General features: G+C 50.6%; 1 protein-coding gene across 2 annotated transcripts in view; it reads right to left on the minus strand.

The window, feature by feature from the left end:
- The window catches only part of BLNK (B cell linker), a 1,905,158-nt gene that overhangs the window by 1,807,789 nt on the left and 78,995 nt on the right, over nucleotides 1-18,374 (minus strand). The gene's annotated exons all lie outside the window — the stretch shown is intronic.

Below are 18,374 nucleotides of genomic sequence, written 5' to 3' on the forward strand. Positions count from 1 at the left end.
CCAAAAGAGGGGGATGACACTGCCTTGTTCAGATTTACAAGTCAATTTTATCGGGCCTGTGATTCGCTCCTCTAGGGGGAACAAGTATATGTTGACCGTGACATGCTTGTTCACTAAATGGGTGGAATGTCTCCTGGCCCCAAATTGCAAGGCAGAAACAGCAGCTGCTCTGATGATCAACCACATCTTCTCGCGTTTTGGATTACCCCAAAGGATCGGGTCAGACCGAGGTAGTCACTTCACTAGTGAAGTGATGACAAAGATGTGGGAGGTACTTGGGGTCAAAAGGAAACTACACATTGCCTACCGGCATCCTCTAGTGGTGGAGTTGAGAGCTACAACAAGACAATTGTGAGCATATTAAAAAAGTTTGTGGCATATTCTGGGCTAAATTGGGACATCCGACTACCTCTTGTCCTGATGGCCATCAGATCTACCCCTTCTTTTGGAACAAAATTGCCACTGTTTGAGCTGATGACTGGACGAAGGATGGTGCTTCCCCAGCATCTGCTCTACAGAACCCAAGAGCAGACCTTGATAAATGCCTCCACAACTCATGAGTATGTTGGGAATCTGAGAAAACACCTTCAACATGCTTTTGCCTATGCTCAGCGGAATCTAGAAAGATCTGCACACAGTATGAAGACCCACTATGACCTCAAGAGAACTAAAAAAGAATACCAAGTAGGAGTCTGGGTCTACTTATACAATTTCCAAAGGAACCAGGCCAAACAGCGCAAATTTCTTCCTAGCTGGCGGGGTCCTTTTGAAATTATAGACAGAATCTCACCAGTCGCCTACAAAATCTGTACCCCCAAAGGCAGTTTGGCAGAGGGGAAAGATAAGTGGGTCCATATCAACCAGCTGAAGTGTTGCCATCCAAGGCATACTCTGCAGCAACAAGAGGAACCCAGAGGGGGACATTCCAGATCCCTAGAAATTCCAACTATAAAACTATTCCACCTGTTGAAAATCATTAATAATTGCAAACAGGAAAGAGTGTAAATTATATGTCAAATGTATGCATCTGCCCCACTACATGAATAGTGGTGGGGAAATGCCCACAAACATGCTCTGTTTTGTCTTGTAGCACTGAAACCAAGGATTCAAAGTGCCAGGGAGGACCACTCGGGGACCAGGAGGAAAGACCAAAGGGGCCCGGGATATCGCTCCATACTCCCACCTGGAACCGGCGAGGAGAACCTGTCGATCCAGTACTGATGGGAGAAGCAGACGAATTTTTCCACTTGGACCAAAAAGAAAAACTGAACATCCCAATCTCCCGACTTCCCCTTGATGGGCAGTCAAATTCACGTCGTTAGGGGGGGGCTTGTGGGAAGTATTGACCCACTTCTGCTCTGCCCTGCGACATCACTGTGTGCTGATGGTGCCCGAATTATCCAAATGGTCCCAAAACCTCTGGGTGCACCAAAACCTATGGAAATTGCGCTTTGAAACACAAAAAGATGGCTGCCATATCTACCTTGCCTGTTGTCAGTGGTGGAGCGGAGACTTCACTGCTGAAACATGTCACTGGGCTGCCTACCAAGTAAAAATGGAAACTGCAGGAAAGGCAGTGCTTTAGTGAAAGAAACCCAGAAATTGTTCTTAAATTCCTTTTTCTTGGTTGCTGAAACTACAGAATGCTGGTCCAAAACATCATAAAACATCCAATATTCTCACTGGGTGTTACTAGTCACTTCATTCAAGAAATCATTCTGAACATACAATGTCATGAAAAGCGGAATCTCTCATCAAAATATTCACAGCAAAAATGTGCCTGCCTGTGAAATCTGTCAAAATATGGGCGCAGTACCAGCGGCCGCCTGTATGACAGCTGTCAGTAGTTTGCATCATAAGAATTTAAACTTGTACACTGAAATCTAATGTCTGAAATCTAAGTGACCTGTTATGAAGATGAACCTAGGTTGTAACTATTTAAACTTCATGGTTTAGAGTCTGGTATCAGTGTTCTAGATGTTTGTTTTAAAATTACAGGTTTATTTAAACCAAGAAAAATTTGTAACAAAAGGACATTTAAATTCAGCCTGACTCCAAGCCACAAACAACTTCCCCAACAGGGCCAGGCACCTCCCTTCTGCTCTCTAGACCAGGAACTCACATTCATGTGATAATTAAGAGGGGAGGAGCACTTGGGCTGCTCTGGGAAGGGCACAATGGACTTCCTCCCAGGCAAGGAGATGCTAATCAGGAAGGATCGTAAATGGCCTCTGCCAGAAGGAAGGGGGCGGAGATTGCTTCTGAGCTGCAAGAAGGAGAAGGAGGCAGGGACAGACAACATTTTGTTGATTCACAATGGACAAAAAGCATATTTCTAAAAAGACTGATAATTTACTGTGCACAATTGTAAAAAAAATATGTAAACCCAGGACTTCTGAACCTAATTTTTGGCTGCACATTTGAAGAGGAGCCAGAACTCTGTGCTATGTTCTGGGAAGTAACTGTAGACATTGTGGTTTTATACCAAGTGTAATTATGACAAAAGCATGAAACTTCACACGATTATGCCCAGATACAATGCGCACAGTTGTACAAATTTGTGGACAAACTAGATATCGTGTTCCGGCCCAAAAGGGCAGAATTCTGTCAAAAGCCGACACAAGATCCTACAATGACGGGGCTTGGAAGAGCATTTGCTCCACAAAATATGTGATCTAGATATGTTATTGTTATAAAGTTTGCAAAATTATAAATATGTATTATACTTAAAGTAGATTTCATGTTCAAAAGCCAAGGGGAGGATTCTCTGACTCATAAAACCACATCATCATGGTGACACCCTGTTTTCTCCTCCAATCAAGGGAGAGGGGAAATTCTAGCCTATAGCCAGCCTAGGGGGCACGCTTAGGATAATCCAGCATACATACCCCTTTACCAAATGCATAGAAATGCATAGAGAAAGCTAAGGACTTAGAAAGGGACACACAGATTCACCCACGTCCCCGATCCTGGCGGAGCATCCTGAAGGAGATCCATCAATATTCCTTGCTCCAGACTCCAGAAACTTTGCAAGCAGAAAGGCCCATTCCATTACTTGATACCATTTTCAACTAGGCCTTGAATTTACAGAACTAGAATCCCACCACCAAAGGGGAACATCAAAGAAAACAGCCGGGCTGTGCTGTAACTGCTTGCCTGCCAAATAATTATCTGCAGAACAAGGGCAGATTAAACCCAATCCTGTGCTGTGCTGTGCCGTGCAGTGTCGATCCTGTCCAGTCCTGTCGTGCAGTGACCAGAGTGCCTTGCTGATTGCAGACCCTGTCCAGTCCGGTGTGTCGAGCAGAATTCCTGTCCAGAAATCTTGACTGACCAGAATTCCTGACGGTTCTGTTCAAACATATATAGTGAGTATCCATAGTATAGGACTGTCACTAGCCTATGTACTGTCCATAGTAATCCCTATCTCAAACCCATACTCTCTTGTATTTAGAACCTGATATTGTTAGGAATATTTTTGAATTGCCTGAATTCTTTATCTTATCCCTACTACCTTCCTTCTGTAATAGTATTGTTAAACATATCTTTGCACTGATATATTTCATCTGAAGAAGGCATGCTCCTCGGCAGGCAAAAACTTGATCCAGAGGCGTCCTGGTCGTGTGGCTGTGCTCCCGTGTAGTATTTGCTTCTTCATAGTCTGACCCTAGAGTAAAGAAATCCGTCTGTCTTTTGAAAGTGCATCCCTGCTTTCTCATTTTGGTGCATATTTAAAAAAAAAAAACGTCCTCCACAAAAACTTCCATAACGTCTTCAAATTTTATGCTAGAAACAATATTGAAATGTCTGCTTGTAGCTAACATTCCCAGCTTTCTATAGAATCACACAATGCATCTCGAATCCTTATAGTTCTCCCGCGATCGCGATTACCGCATGCGGAAAAGCTTGCCACAAATTTTGCCTTAGGAAATTTCTATAACGTGTAAAACAGCTTTTCATTGCACCCAACCTCAAATTTCAGTTTGAACATTGCTTTTTGGTGTCAAATAATCATTGATAGTGTTTGTCTACAACCAGATAAAGCAGCTCCCATTAAAATGTAAACAATTTCAGTGAATTAAACCATATTTAGTGTTTTACCTATTCCATTCAAAGCCAACTTTAAAACCAATTTGACAGTTTGCCAATCAACTCTGTTTCTCTCTTGTGTTTGCTCGGGGGAAATTGGGATTGACCTTGTATTTGAATTCTGTATTCCTGAAACCTGTTCTTTCTCCTCCTATCTCTCTAAATTGCATATTGGGGGGTTGAGGGGCGTGCAGGGGGAAATAGTAACCACACTGCCATTTCAGCTGAATACACCCACAAAAGTATTATTGCAGTGCTGCATTGTTTTTGCTCATTATTACTCCTTGTGATTAAAGAGATTGCTTAGTGTGACATCACCCCATTGGTGATTATTGTATCCCCATTAAAAATAGTGTGATTATATTGTGAACTATATAAATAAATATTTTAACTTTGCAAACCAGCCTGATTCCTGGTTTAGTGTGTCACGCCGCTTCCTAGACCACGGACACACCTCCCCACTCGCCCCTCCTTGCCTACCCATTCCCGCACTCCCCAACACTCGTGCACCATGCCCCCCACTCACGTCGCACACATCAGGGCACGGCATGGCATGTTTGGGGGAGCGGGTGTTTATCGCCCTTCACGGCGGTGGCAGATCAACTGGAAGCTCCGTCACTTCAGGAACTTACGTCCTTTGCGGAGACCGGCGCTTCCCGGCGCTTTACGGATCACGTGACTTTGGTTACCTAGCAGCATTGCAACGCTTTCGGGTCACGTCACACGTGACTATACGTGCGTCCCTTCCGAGGATAAAAGGAGTCGGTGAACCGAAGGCGTTGCTTCACAGCTGTTTAGTTTCGGATCACGTGACTTCTCTCTTTGTTCAAGGACCTGCTCTGATTTCGACCTCGGCTTGCTCCACGGACTCCTCTTGCTTAACCCTTCAAGTACTTTTGGATTTGCCTGTTACCGACTCACGCCTGCTCCACGGACTCCTCTTGCTTAACCCTTCAAGTACTTTTGGATTTGCCTGTTACCGACTCACGCCTGCTCCACGGACTCCTCTTGCTTAACCCTTCAAGTACTTTTGGATTTGCCTGTTACCGACTCACGCCTGCTCCACGGACTTCTCTTGCTTAACCCTTCAAGTACTTTTGGATTTGCCTGTTACCGACTCACGCCTGCTCCCGGATTCCTCTTGCTTAAGCACTTCATTGGCTAGGACCTCGGTCCTACAAATAGGTGGTTGCCTGTTCTACCCTACAGCACGTTTCCAGCCTAAGCTAGGAGACCCACGCCTTGACCCAAGTTCTCACAGGTATTCTGGTAACTTTGGGGTTTATGTACATGGAGGTATTCGGGCCCTGTTTCATTGCTTAACCACTGTATCTTGCTTTGCAGCGCTCAAGGGGTTCTTCCGGCTGTTCCCGCGTCCTGGTTTTCCGGACTTCCACCTGTGGCCTTAATATTCACACTGACCATATAACAAAATCGGTCAGGGTGTTTCTTGGGGACAGAGGGGTTGTCCATACTCTACACGACCAACGAACTTCGTAACAGACTGTGAAGCCTATTTTTTGGTCGTCCAGAGTATGAATCCCTCCGCCGGGGATCCAGTGACCGCCTTGTTACAAGCAGTAGCGGCTCTTAGGGCTGACATGACAGCAATACACCACCGTCTGGATGCCCTACAAAGCACACGTTTTCCGTTACCCACGGATGCGGAATTCGGTGACACAGTCCCCTCAGACCAGCCAGCCCCAGCCATGGCCCCTGCACCCACTCCTATACTGCTACCTACACCTGTTCCCCTTGCTGCCCCCGAACGTTATCAAGGGGATCCTCGGAAGTATTGCACTTTCATTAATCAATGTAGATTACATTTTTTGTGCAGACCCCTAGCGTTCCCCGACTCTTGTACTAAGGCTGCGTTTCTTCTATCCCATTTGTCCGGGGTAGCGGCCACCTGGGCCAACCCGATGTTAGAGAATGACCATCCTGCTCTCTATGACTTCGATCTTCTTGTATCAGAGATGGCCAAAGTCTTTGATACACGACATAAAGCCCATTCTAGAGATCTCGAACTCTTGGATCTAACACAAGGCAAACAAACTCTGATAGAATATATCACCAAGTACAACCAACTCGCTGCTGAGACCTCCTGGCCTGAGGAGAAAAAGGCAATCGTGTTCTATCGTGGTCTATGCAACTCCATTAAAGATGCCCTCTCAGTAGTTCCTGCCCTTCCTTCAGGGTTCTCAGATTTGGTGGATCTTGCTTTACAAGTAGACGCAAGGAGATCCGAGAGAAGGGCCGAAACATCCTTCTCTATTCACTCTGGACCTCCCGTATCCACCATCCCTGTTGAACCCATGCAAATAGGAGGTATCCGTAGCCCGATAACCCCATTAGAACGAGAACGCCGGAGAAACGACAATGCCTGTTTCTATTGTGGGTTAAACGGACACTTTGTAAGGGAATGCCCCCGACGTCCCAAGAACAAAACACCGGGTTTTCCGAAGGCTCGCCCATGATACAGGGGGCACCGGCGAGCCTGTCTTCGACCCCCTCCGAATCTGCCTTTGGCCCTATTAGACCGATAGAGGTCCAGGCTCTGTTAAAACCCGCTGGAGAGATCAAACACACAGTCCATATAGTGATCGATTCCGGGGCCACTGGTTGTTTCATCGATATTTCCCTGGCCCGTCGCCTCAATCTGCCCTTGGTTAGGAAAGAACAATCGGAACCAGTACATGCTGTAGACGGTACTTCGCTATCCTCCGGTCCGATTAAGTTCCAAACTGCTCCTATGGAAGTGGTGATCCAAAACATCCATAGAGAAACCCTGGCATTTGATTTGATTAATACACCACTGTTCGGCATAATACTGGGAATACCATGGTTACGACAACATAACCCACTGATCAACTGGGGCAACGGACAGGTCATGTTTGAGTCGGAGGTATGTCAACATTTCTGTCTCATCGACACTGATTCCTTGTCCACTCCTGCCACGATTCTTGGTGCCATGGCTGCCACCCATGTCAACGATAGCGCTTCAGACCCGGTGCCTTCACACACTGTGGGGGCTGTCACAGCCAACATCCCTGCGGCCTATCACGATTTCCACACGGTGTTCGATAAGGCCACTGCTGAGGGTCTCCCCCCTCATAGACCGTACGATTGTCCGATTGACCTGGTCCCAGACGCTCCTGTACCCAGGGGTAGGGTTTATTCATTGTCACGGTCAGAGGAGCAAGCCCTTAAGGATTACATACAAAAAGCACTGGAGTTGGGTCATATACGTCCTTCTTGTTCTCCAGCTGCTAGTCCGATTTTCTTTGTGCCGAAAAAGGAGGGCGATCTCCGTCCATGTGTGGACTACAGACGGTTAAATGCCATTACCATTAAGAACAGGTACCCTCTTCCGCTCATATCCACGCTACTAGACAGGTTGACTAAAGCATCTGTTTTTACCAAGCTGGACCTGAGGGGGGCGTACAATCTGATTCGTATGCGGCTTGGGGATGAGTGGAAGACGGCGTTTTGCTCCCGACAGGGGTTATATGAATACACGGTAATGCCCTTCGGGCTTTGTAATGCCCCTGCCACGTTCCAACGTTTTGTCAACGAAGTGTTCTCAGACATCCTGGACACGTTCGTGGTGGTATATCTGGACGATATTCTGATCTATTCGTCCTCCCTGGAGGAACATGTCGGGCATGTTAGGGAGGTGCTCTCTCGCCTTAAGACCAATGCCTTGTTTGCCAAGCCTGAAAAATGTCTGTTTCATTCCAAGGAAGTGGAGTTTCTGGGTTTTCGCATATCCCCTGGGGGCCTGTCCATGAATTTATCTAAGGTCCATGCCGTCACCGAATGGCCGACTCCTGTTACTCTGAAACAACTCCAATCTTTTCTCGGCTTTGCAAATTTCTATCGGCGATTCATCGCCGGCTTCTCTTCTATTGTTGCTCCACTGACCGCCCTGACCAGCCCCCTTGCCCCGTTCACTTGGACCTCCGCCCATCAGAAGGCTTTTGAGGAACTCAAGGCCAGGTTCGTGTCCGCCCCTGTTTTACAGCATCCTGATCCAGAACTCCCCTACATTCTGGAGGCTGATGCCTCCTCGTTTGCTCTAGGCGCAGTATTGTCTCAACCTTGCCCAACCACGGGTTGTCTACATCCAGTGGCCTTTCACTCACGAAAGTTTTCGGTGGCTGAAGCGCACTATACAGTAACCAAAAAAGAATTGTTGGCCATCAAGGATGCTTTACAAATGTGGCGTCATCACCTCATGGGTGCGAAACATCAGACAGTGGTGTATACAGACCACAAAAACCTACAGGACCTGGCCTTATTAAAATGTGCTAACAGCAGACAGGTGCGTTGGCATTTATTTTTTGCCGCGTTTGATTTTGTGGTCAAACACAGACCAGGTCGCAGTCATGGCAAAGCTGATGCCCTGTCCCGTTCTCCCGGAGGGGAGTCCTTGTCCGTGTACCCCGACACACTGCTAGGAAAGGGCCATGTCATCTGTACTTGTACTCCATCCCCCACCATGCTTATCGACATCAGGCGTTGGATTTCCCAGAATCCTCAGGCTCTCAACGAATGGGACATTGCTCTTCACGAGGGGTTGCCTTTCATCCACGACAAACTGTTCCTTCCCACGTGTGATGTCCGCAACCAGGCGTTAGCATGGTCACACGATGCTGCTGTAAACGGCCATCCCGGGCAACAGCGTACCCTGGACCTGTTGCAACGCTGGTGCTGGTGGCCTTCCATGAGAAAAGATGTCGAACATTATGTTAACACTTGTTCCATATGTGCCCAATGCAAAACACGCAAAGGACGGCCTTTAGGGCTGCTCTTACCTCTTCCCGTACCTCCCAGACCTTGGCACACCGTCTCGATGGATCTCATCACTGACCTACCCCGCAAACAGGGCTACGACACCATATGGGTTATTGTCGATTCCTACACCAAAATGGCCCGCTTTATCCCCTGTACTGGTATACCCTCTGCTCCAACTCTGGCTCGCTTATTCTTCAGATCTGTCTTCTGCCTCTTTGGTTTACCACAGGTCATCATATCAGACCGTGGGTCTCAATTCACGTCCTGTTTCTGGCGCGCGCTCACCGGACTCCTGGGGATTGATGCTCGCTTCTCTTCAGCTTATCACCCCGAGAGTGACGGGCAGACCGAGCGGGTAAACCAGGCTCTGGAGCAGTACTTGCGGTGTTTGTCCCTCCAGTATCAGGACTCATGGGCCAATCTGCTGTATATTGCTGAATTTGCATATAATAACTCCCGTCATTCGACCACAGGTTTTTCCCCCTTTTATGCTTTTTACGGGCAGCACCCACGTGCCCTTCCACTTCCTGATTTCCCCTCTACTACTCCCGCTGCTAATGCCTGTGTTCGGGATCTGGCCGGTGTCCATGCCCAGACCTTGGTCCATCTCCATGAGGCCCAGACAGTTATGAAGACTAAAGCGGACCGCAAACGGGCCGCAGCCCCGGAGTATCGGGTGGGCGATTGGGTGTGGCTTTCGACCAGGCATTTGCGGATCCCTGGCTGTCGCAAGTTGTTGCCTCGTTTTGTGGGCCCTTATAGGATCTCCAGGGTTTTGAATCCCCTGGCCCTCAAGCTTTCGGTTTCCCTTTCTTGGAGGATTCACCCGGTCTTCCATACTTCTCTCTTGAAACCTTACCTGGCTCCTACCCGTGTCCTGGTCCCGCCCGCTCCTGTCTCGGTGGATTCTCAGGATGTTTATGAGGTCAGTGCCATCCTTGGGTCCCGTTTCCATCGGGGTCGGCTTCAATACCTGGTGGATTGGCTGGGCTATGGTCCCGAAGATCGCTCTTGGGTTCCCGCCCGGGATGTCCATGCCCCGCTTTTGGTTTCCCGCTTTCACAGGGACAGTCCTGCTAGCCCACGGGGTCGTGGGCCTTTGAGGGGGGATTCTGTCACGCTGCTTCCTAGACCACGGACACACCTCCCCACTCGCCCCTCCTTGCCTACCCATTCCCGCACTCCCCAACACTCGTGCACCATGCCCCCCACTCACGTCGCACACATCAGGGCACGGCATGGCATGTTTGGGGGAGCGGGTGTTTATCGCCCTTCACGGCGGTGGCAGATCAACTGGAAGCTCCGTCACTTCAGGAACTTACGTCCTTTGCGGAGACCGGCGCTTCCCGGCGCTTTACGGATCACGTGACTTTGGTTACCTAGCAGCATTGCAACGCTTTCGGGTCACGTCACACGTGACTATACGTGCGTCCCTTCCGAGGATAAAAGGAGTCGGTGAACCGAAGGCGTTGCTTCACAGCTGTTTAGTTTCGGATCACGTGACTTCTCTCTTTGTTCAAGGACCTGCTCTGATTTCGACCTCGGCTTGCTCCACGGACTCCTCTTGCTTAACCCTTCAAGTACTTTTGGATTTGCCTGTTACCGACTCACGCCTGCTCCACGGACTCCTCTTGCTTAACCCTTCAAGTACTTTTGGATTTGCCTGTTACCGACTCACGCCTGCTCCACGGACTCCTCTTGCTTAACCCTTCAAGTACTTTTGGATTTGCCTGTTACCGACTCACGCCTGCTCCACGGACTCCTCTTGCTTAACCCTTCAAGTACTTTTGGATTTGCCTGTTACCGACTCACGCCTGCTCCACGGACTTCTCTTGCTTAACCCTTCAAGTACTTTTGGATTTGCCTGTTACCGACTCACGCCTGCTCCACGGATTCCTCTTGCTTAAGCACTTCATTGGCTAGGACCTCGGTCCTACAAATAGGTGGTTGCCTGTTCTACCCTACAGCACGTTTCCAGCCTAAGCTAGGAGACCCACGCCTTGACCCAAGTTCTCACAGGTATTCTGGTAACTTTGGGGTTTATGTACATGGAGGTATTCGGGCCCTGTTTCATTGCTTAACCACTGTATCTTGCTTTGCAGCGCTCAAGGGGTTCTTCCGGCTGTTCCCGCGTCCTGGTTTTCCGGACTTCCACCTGTGGCCTTAATATTCACACTGACCATATAACAAAATCGGTCAGGGTGTTTCTTGGGGACAGAGGGGTTGTCCATACTCTACACGACCAACGAACTTCGTAACATAGTGTGACCGGGGGTCGGGGTTCCAAGAGAGGGGTGTGATATAAGTGGTACATCGTTCAGAATGAAAGAACTTTAGACACAACTAAACAAATAAATAAGGATTTCAGTTGTGCATTACATGCTAGGCGTTGACTTAGGTGAAGAGCCGGATTGAAATCACTTACAACGCAGGCTACAATGACCTCTGAAGGGGTACGTGACACGCGGGGGCAACCACAGGTGGAAAAATACGTGTGCGACTCACCGTCTGCCTGGAAAAAGAACGTGAAAAAGACACATGTGTGCGCGGTGGCAACACCCCCACCAAAAGAAGAATTGAACGCTGTCTGAGTAAACGAGGAGTACGAACTGCAACCGTTATGAAGTAATCGCGTGTGAACCAACAAGAAGTACAAGAATCACCCGCTCACTCTCCACAAAAAGCACATACAAGAAAATGGCGTCCTATGCGTACCTTTTAACCCTGCCCACAGAAACGCCCATGCGTGCTATGTCACTTACGTGCTTACGCGCTAAGGGCCTTTCCTCCAATTACACGCAGTGCCACCCGGATGTGCAGTTTTTGCATGTGCGGATTAACTATGCACCCGTGCCGAGGGAAACGCCCACGTGCGTCACGTCACTTACGCGCTTACGCACTATGGGCCTTTCCTCGAATTACACGCTGACATGCTGTTTTTTCACGTGCAAAATCACTCCGTATCAAGCTGGCCACGCGACAACACACGGAAGACCACGCTCCTGCCCAGAAGGCCATTTTCCTGCCCCCCAGACTCCCGAGCAGACTCCCACCAGCCATCTGCTGCTGCCTGCATGCCTGTTGGCCACGTGCCCTACTATTTGGTGCCTGCACGTCAGCCATCTGCAGAGGTCCAGTTGCTGTGAACACCCCTGCTGGAACAGAAGACTCCCGACTGAAGTTCCATCGCTCCACAGATCAGCACCAGGACCCAATTGCCCACCCACAACTGCCTTGGGGGTTGCCATGTCAGGGGTTAAAACCATCAGACACCACTGGCAAACCCCAGCCAGAGAGGCAGAGGGCTGCCAGCTTCTCAGCAGGAGAGGTTGGCATCCTGGTGGAGCAAGTCCTGGTGCATTATGATGCCCTCTATGGAAGATGACGCGCCGACAAGGATGGACAGGAGAGGATCTGGCTGGACATCGAGGTTGCCATCAACGCGGAGGGGGTGGTACCCCGTGACATACAACATGTCCATAAGCGCTGGGAGGACTTCAGGTCCAGGACCCTCTGGAAGGCCCAGCGCCTCTTGGAAGCAGTGCATGCAGTGAGGCGCCGGGTCCACCTTACCACCAACGACATGAGGGTCCTGGAACACATTAACCCAGCGTTTCACCGCCAGGTCCTCGAGAGGGAGATCGGTCCGGAGTCAAGCGGTAAGTGTCAATGCATACTTGTTGGACGCAGTGAACGTTGAGGTGTGCCAGGAGTGTGCAGCTTGGACATATGTCTGAAAAGGTCCATGTATGGATCTGTATGTACAGGGACATGTCCGTGCTGCATGTGAGTCCTGTCATGAGTGATGCACATCGATGGTGTATGTGTTACAAATCATGATGCACAACTGCATGTGGAGATGCACACATGTTGGTATTTCTGTGTATGGACTATGGCATGGTTGGGGTGGGACACATGGATGCTGGTTCCACCTTCATGTATGTGCACGGCATATGTGTGCGTGTGTGGGTTGCACATGTGGGACAGTGATACAACATGGATGCATGTGACACGGACATATAGGAACCTGAATGGCAGATGTGACATAGTTGCTGATGATTGCACTGTGACAGGTAGTGGGGATGTACAGATGCATGTCTGTCTGTTGGCGTGTGTGCATGTGTTTGGCACTCCCCATGTTGCTTGTGATGTCATGGCAACCTTCAGGTGTTCATGCTGGTGTGTGTGTATGGATGCTGCTGCCTGCTGCATGATTCCTGTCAATTTGTGCATATGAGTGGGTTCAAACAATATGTGTGTTAGGGAGTGTGATGCCATCCGTGAAGTTTGACACTGCCACTCATGTGCAACTGTCATGTGTGTATCCGACCATTGTACAGTGCCCTGATGCCTGTGTTCTGTCTCTCCCTGTCTGCAGCATCGACTGATGAAGAGGGCGGAGACGATGCTGTGGAGCAAAGAGACAGGGATCCCACTGCCAGCCAGAGACGCAAGGCCCAGCTCTCCTCCCATGTTGTCATCTCTTCTGGGAGTGAGGAGTCTGGTGCCGCATCCACGGCTGCAGCTGCCGAGGGAAGGTCCAAGAGGCGGAGGTTGGAGGTGGACTCCTCGGCAGCAGTAGGGGCAGCTGAGCCCCCACAGGGGCCCATGGAGGAAGATGGCACAGTGTCATCCAGGTTGGTGTGGAGTTTGGTTGAGGAGGAGGCTGTGGAAGGCCCACACACGGGTCTGGAGGGGGGCATTCCACTGGTGCTAGTGGTGCATTCCAGGGGCAGGGACAGGAGACAGCACAGGCCGCCGCGGAGGTGCCTGTGTGTAATCCTGTCCCCGATGCTGTGACTGCATCATCCCGCACCAGCAGGGATGCCTTCGTCCAGACCTGTTTTCAGGGAGGGGATGCGCGAACAACAACTGGCCTTCCTCTCCGTGCAGACGTGGCAATCCATGACCGGATTGAGGCTGTCCTAGCTGGGGTGGCGATGCGTCAACAGGGTATTCTGGATGACGTGCAGAGTTCTTGTGTGGACAATGCACGTAATTTCGAATACCTCATTCACCACATCACCCTAGTAGGACAGTTTGCCAGCGCTGGGTTCCTCTGTGTGCTGGATCTTCTAGCCACCCCCTCCTCAACTGAACCCCCTATGCACCAGTCATCCTCTGTGCCATCTTCCTGCCCAAGTATCACCTGGGCACCCTGTGGAGCTGCCCCTGACGCAGCGGCCAGGCTGGTGGAGGACACATCCCTGCCACAGTCGGGAGTCGGAGGTCCAGCAGGGGTGGCCACCCCAACAACTGGATGCCAGCAAGAGGAGGACATGCAGGCATTGACAAGCATGGCAAAAGCACGGCAGCAGCAGGCTCAGGGTGGGAGCGATGATGGCTCGGGGCCTGTTTCAACATCACATGGGCAGGAATCGGCCGGAGGGCAGGAGGACCCTGGATTGGGAGTGTCTTCCGTGTGGCAGCGGTTGGGCCAGTGGATAGATGCGGAGCGGCGGCAGGTGGAGGAGGCACCGACCACTATGATCAGGGGGGAGAACTCCATGCGCAGGGCATTGAGGCAGGCTGAGTGCCTCGAGGCAACTCGCAGGGAGGTGGAGTATGCCATAACTGCGTCCCTGCGAGACCTCGAGGCCAGGGAAGAGGCCCGCCTCCGGGACATCGACGTGGAGTTCGATGATGCTCTGGCCCGGAACATCAACAAGTGAGCCGTTGGACTTGCCAGCCGCCTTTGTACATAGTTCTTTAGTGTTAGGTTTCCTTTTTTATCTTCTTTTTTTTGGAGTTAATGGACTTTGCTCAACTTCATGTATATCGTTTTTTATTCATACGACTTTTTTGTAGGTTTCATTTGGTTTGGGGATCATGGACCCTTTGGACTTGGATTGTATATAGTTGAAGACTTGTGAAAACTTTCTTTTTTAACATTTCCCATGGATCAATGGTTTTCTTTGTTTTGATTATTTAATTCATATTGACATTGGCGATGGATCACTTTTCTTTTTCATGCTGTTGATTTTTGTTTTTCATTGGATTTTCTATTTTTATTGTAATATCTTTCATTATTTATTAATTTGCAAGTTTGATTTTCTTTATGTTATTTTATTATGTTTTTAATACATTTATTCGAACTTCATGATTGGTGTTGTGTACTATCATTGGTTTTGTGCATGTCTCAATGTACATTACCTCAGTCATGTGTTGCCACTGTGTGGCTCTGTTGTGCATTTATGCATGGGCATGGTGGTTCTTTTAAGACTGTCATGGCATGGGTAATTTGGGAGTGGGTGCAGTGGATGGTTGCATGCTTGTACTGGCGGGCAAGGGGGATTTGGGTTGGCATTAGGGCCATGGGTCTTTTTTGTTAGGATATGTTGTTTGGTGGGCCATGTGTCGGGGACTGCTGGCAGGTGCCCGTCAATGGGGGGGTGGTTGGAGGGGTAGGGGGATATGAGTCGGGGCCTGCTGGCAGGTGCCCATCAATGGGGGGGTAGTGGGGGGATATGAGTCGGGGCTTGCTGGCAGGTGCCCATCAAAGGGGAGGGGTTGGGGGGTGGAAGAACATGAGTTGGGGCCTGCTGGCAGGTGCCCGTCAATTATGGGGGTGGTGGGGGGGTAGGGGGACATGAGTCAGGGCCTGCTGGCAGGTGCCCGTCAATGGGGGGGTGTTTGGGGGGTGGGGGACATGAGTCGGGGCCTGCTGGCAGGTGCCCATCAATGGGGATGGTGGGGGTTGGGGGACATGAGTTGGGGCCTGCTGGCAGGTGCCCGCCAATGGGGGAGTGGGGGGACATGTGTCAGTGCTCCCGAGTGCATGGTGCCATGTGGCTTGCCTGTGGGGCATGGACTGGGGTGATGGGCTGCCTGTGGGGCCTGGGGAGGGGGGCACACCTGGGAGGGCACACACTGCCAAATCGCATGTGAAAGTCCACACGCACCAGAGAATACACGTACCCCACTCGCGCCAGCGGAAACGCATGTAATACTCCCCGCGCACCCCTCCGAATATGTGTACCCTGTGTGGGCCAGCGAAAATGCGTGTAAAACTCCCCGCGCACCCCTCGTAATACACGTACCCCGCCCGCGCTTTCGTAATTGCGTGTAAAAGTCCACGTGCACCCACAGAATAAACGTACCCCGCTCGCACCAGCAAAATCGCGTGTGAAAGTCCACGCGCACCCCCGGAATATGCACAGGCAGCCCATCCACCCTCCCCATGCCCCGCAGGCAGCCCATCACCCCTTGGCATGCCCCACAGGCAGCCCATCCACCCTCCCCATGCCCCGCAGGCAGCCCATCATCCCAGGGCATGCCCCACAGGCAGCCTATCCACCCTCTCCATGCCCCGCAGGCAGCCCATCACCCCAGGGCATGCCCCACAGGCAGCCCATCCACCCTCCCCATGCCCCGCAGGCAGCCCATCACCCCTGGGCATGCCCCACAGGTAGCCGATCCACCCATCCCATGCCGTGCAGGCAGCCCATCCACCCTCCACATGCCCCGCAGGCAGCCCATCATCCCTGGGCATGCCCCACAGGCAGCCCCTTCACACTCCCCATGCCCCATAGGCAGCCCATCACCCCTGGGCATGCCCCACAGGCAGCTCATCCATCCTCCCAATGCCCGCAGGCAGCCCATCACACCAGGGCATGCCCCACAGGCAGCCCATCCACCCTCCCCATGCCCCGCAGGCAGCCCATCACCCCAGGCCATGGCCCACAGGCAGCCCACAACACAGGGGGGACTTTTTCCATGCATTTTACCTGACGCAGTGGAGTACATGTATTCCGAGGGGGTGTTTTACACGTGATTTCGCTAGCGCGAGCGGGGTACGCATATTCCGGGGATGCGTGGTGAGTTTTACCCACAATTTCACTGGCGCGAGCGGGGTATGCATATTCCGAGGGGTGCGCAGGGAGTTTTACATGCGATTTCACTAGCGAGAGCGGGGTACACGTATTCCTAGGGGTGCGCGGGGAGTTTCATGCGTGATTTCGCTAACGCGAGCGGGGTACGCATATTCCGGGGGTGCGCAGGAATTTTACATGCGATTTCGCTGGTGCGAGTGGGGTACGCGTATTCCGGGGGTGTGTGGGGAGTTTTACACACGATTTCGCTGGTGCGAGCGAGGTACGTGTATTCTGAGGGGTGTGCGGGGAGTTTTACACGCGATTTCTCTAGCGCAAGCGGGGTATGCATATTCCAAAGGGTGCGCGGGGAGTTTCACACGCGATTTCGCTGGAGCGAGCGGGGTACATGTATTCAGGGGGAGTGCAGGGAGTTTTACAAGCGATTTCGCTAGCGCGAGTTGGGTACGTCTATTCGGAGGGGTGCACAGGGAGTTTTACACGCGATTTCGCTGGCCTGAGCGGGGTATGCGTATTCCGAGGGGTGCGCGGGCACTTTTACACGTGATTTCGCTGGCACGAGCGGGGTACCCATATACAAGGGGGTGCGCGAGTACATTTTCACACATTTTGGCTGCAGTGAGCGGGGTACGCGTAGTTTTTCACACGATTACAGTGTAGCGGGCCTGTTAGCTGGCCCAGGGTTAGTGCGGCCCTATGCCCCGTATTAGGGATTTCAATGGCTTTTCCTTGCGCAAGGGGCGTTCTTGAGGCCATAACTGGCGCTGCAGGATGTTCGCTGCGCCACGGCTGAAAATGGCTTAGGAAATCCATGAATACGTGGTGCGCCTGAATGCTGTTTAGTGCACACAGCTGGCGCACGCTCCCTCTCTGCGCCAGCCGCGTGTGCTGCTTCTGCGCCGAATTCTATGAATTATCCCCTTATTGTTTTACCCAGTCCATTCTAAGATAACTTTAAAAGCCATTCTGACAGCTTGACAGTAAATTCTGTTTTTCTCTTGTGTTTGCTGGGGGAAAGTGGGATTGATATTTTGTTTGAATTTTGCCATTCCTGAATACCTGCTCTCTCCTCCGATCTCTTTACATTGCCTATTGGGGGTTGAGGGGTTTGCAGGGGGAACCTTTAACCACAGTGGTATCTGATCTGAACACACACAAAAGTATTATTCCTGTGCTGAATTGTTTTGCTCACTATTACTCCTTGTGTATTAAAGAGATTATTCAGTTTTACATCACCCCATTGGTGATTATTGTGTACGCATTAAAACATAGTGTGATTAAATTGTAAATACATAAATACATCTTTTAACTGTGCACACCAGCCTGATTCCTGGTTCAGTGTGACCGCTGGGGGGTGGGGGCGTTCTAGGAGAGGGGCGTGATATGAGTGATATATCGTTCAGAATAAAGAACTTTTAGACAAAAATAAATAAGGATTTCAGTTGTGCATTATATGCTAGGCGTTGAGTTGGATGTGTGCCGGATTGAAATCACTTACACTTTGCATATGGTAGCAGCAGCGTATGTGCATTTATACCTTAGGTGACTATACAAGTCATTTGACAACACTTTTGGAACTTTTGAGGCTACACTAGATAATTGACAGACAACACGTATTGGCTTTGAAAGTTCTTGTTATTATAGTTTTCTGATGCA

This window comes from Ambystoma mexicanum, chromosome 8 (assembly GCF_040938575.1).
Source record: "Ambystoma mexicanum isolate Mex_15411 chromosome 8, UKY_AmexF1_1, whole genome shotgun sequence".
In the NCBI taxonomy this organism is placed as follows: domain Eukaryota; kingdom Metazoa; phylum Chordata; class Amphibia; order Caudata; family Ambystomatidae; genus Ambystoma; species Ambystoma mexicanum.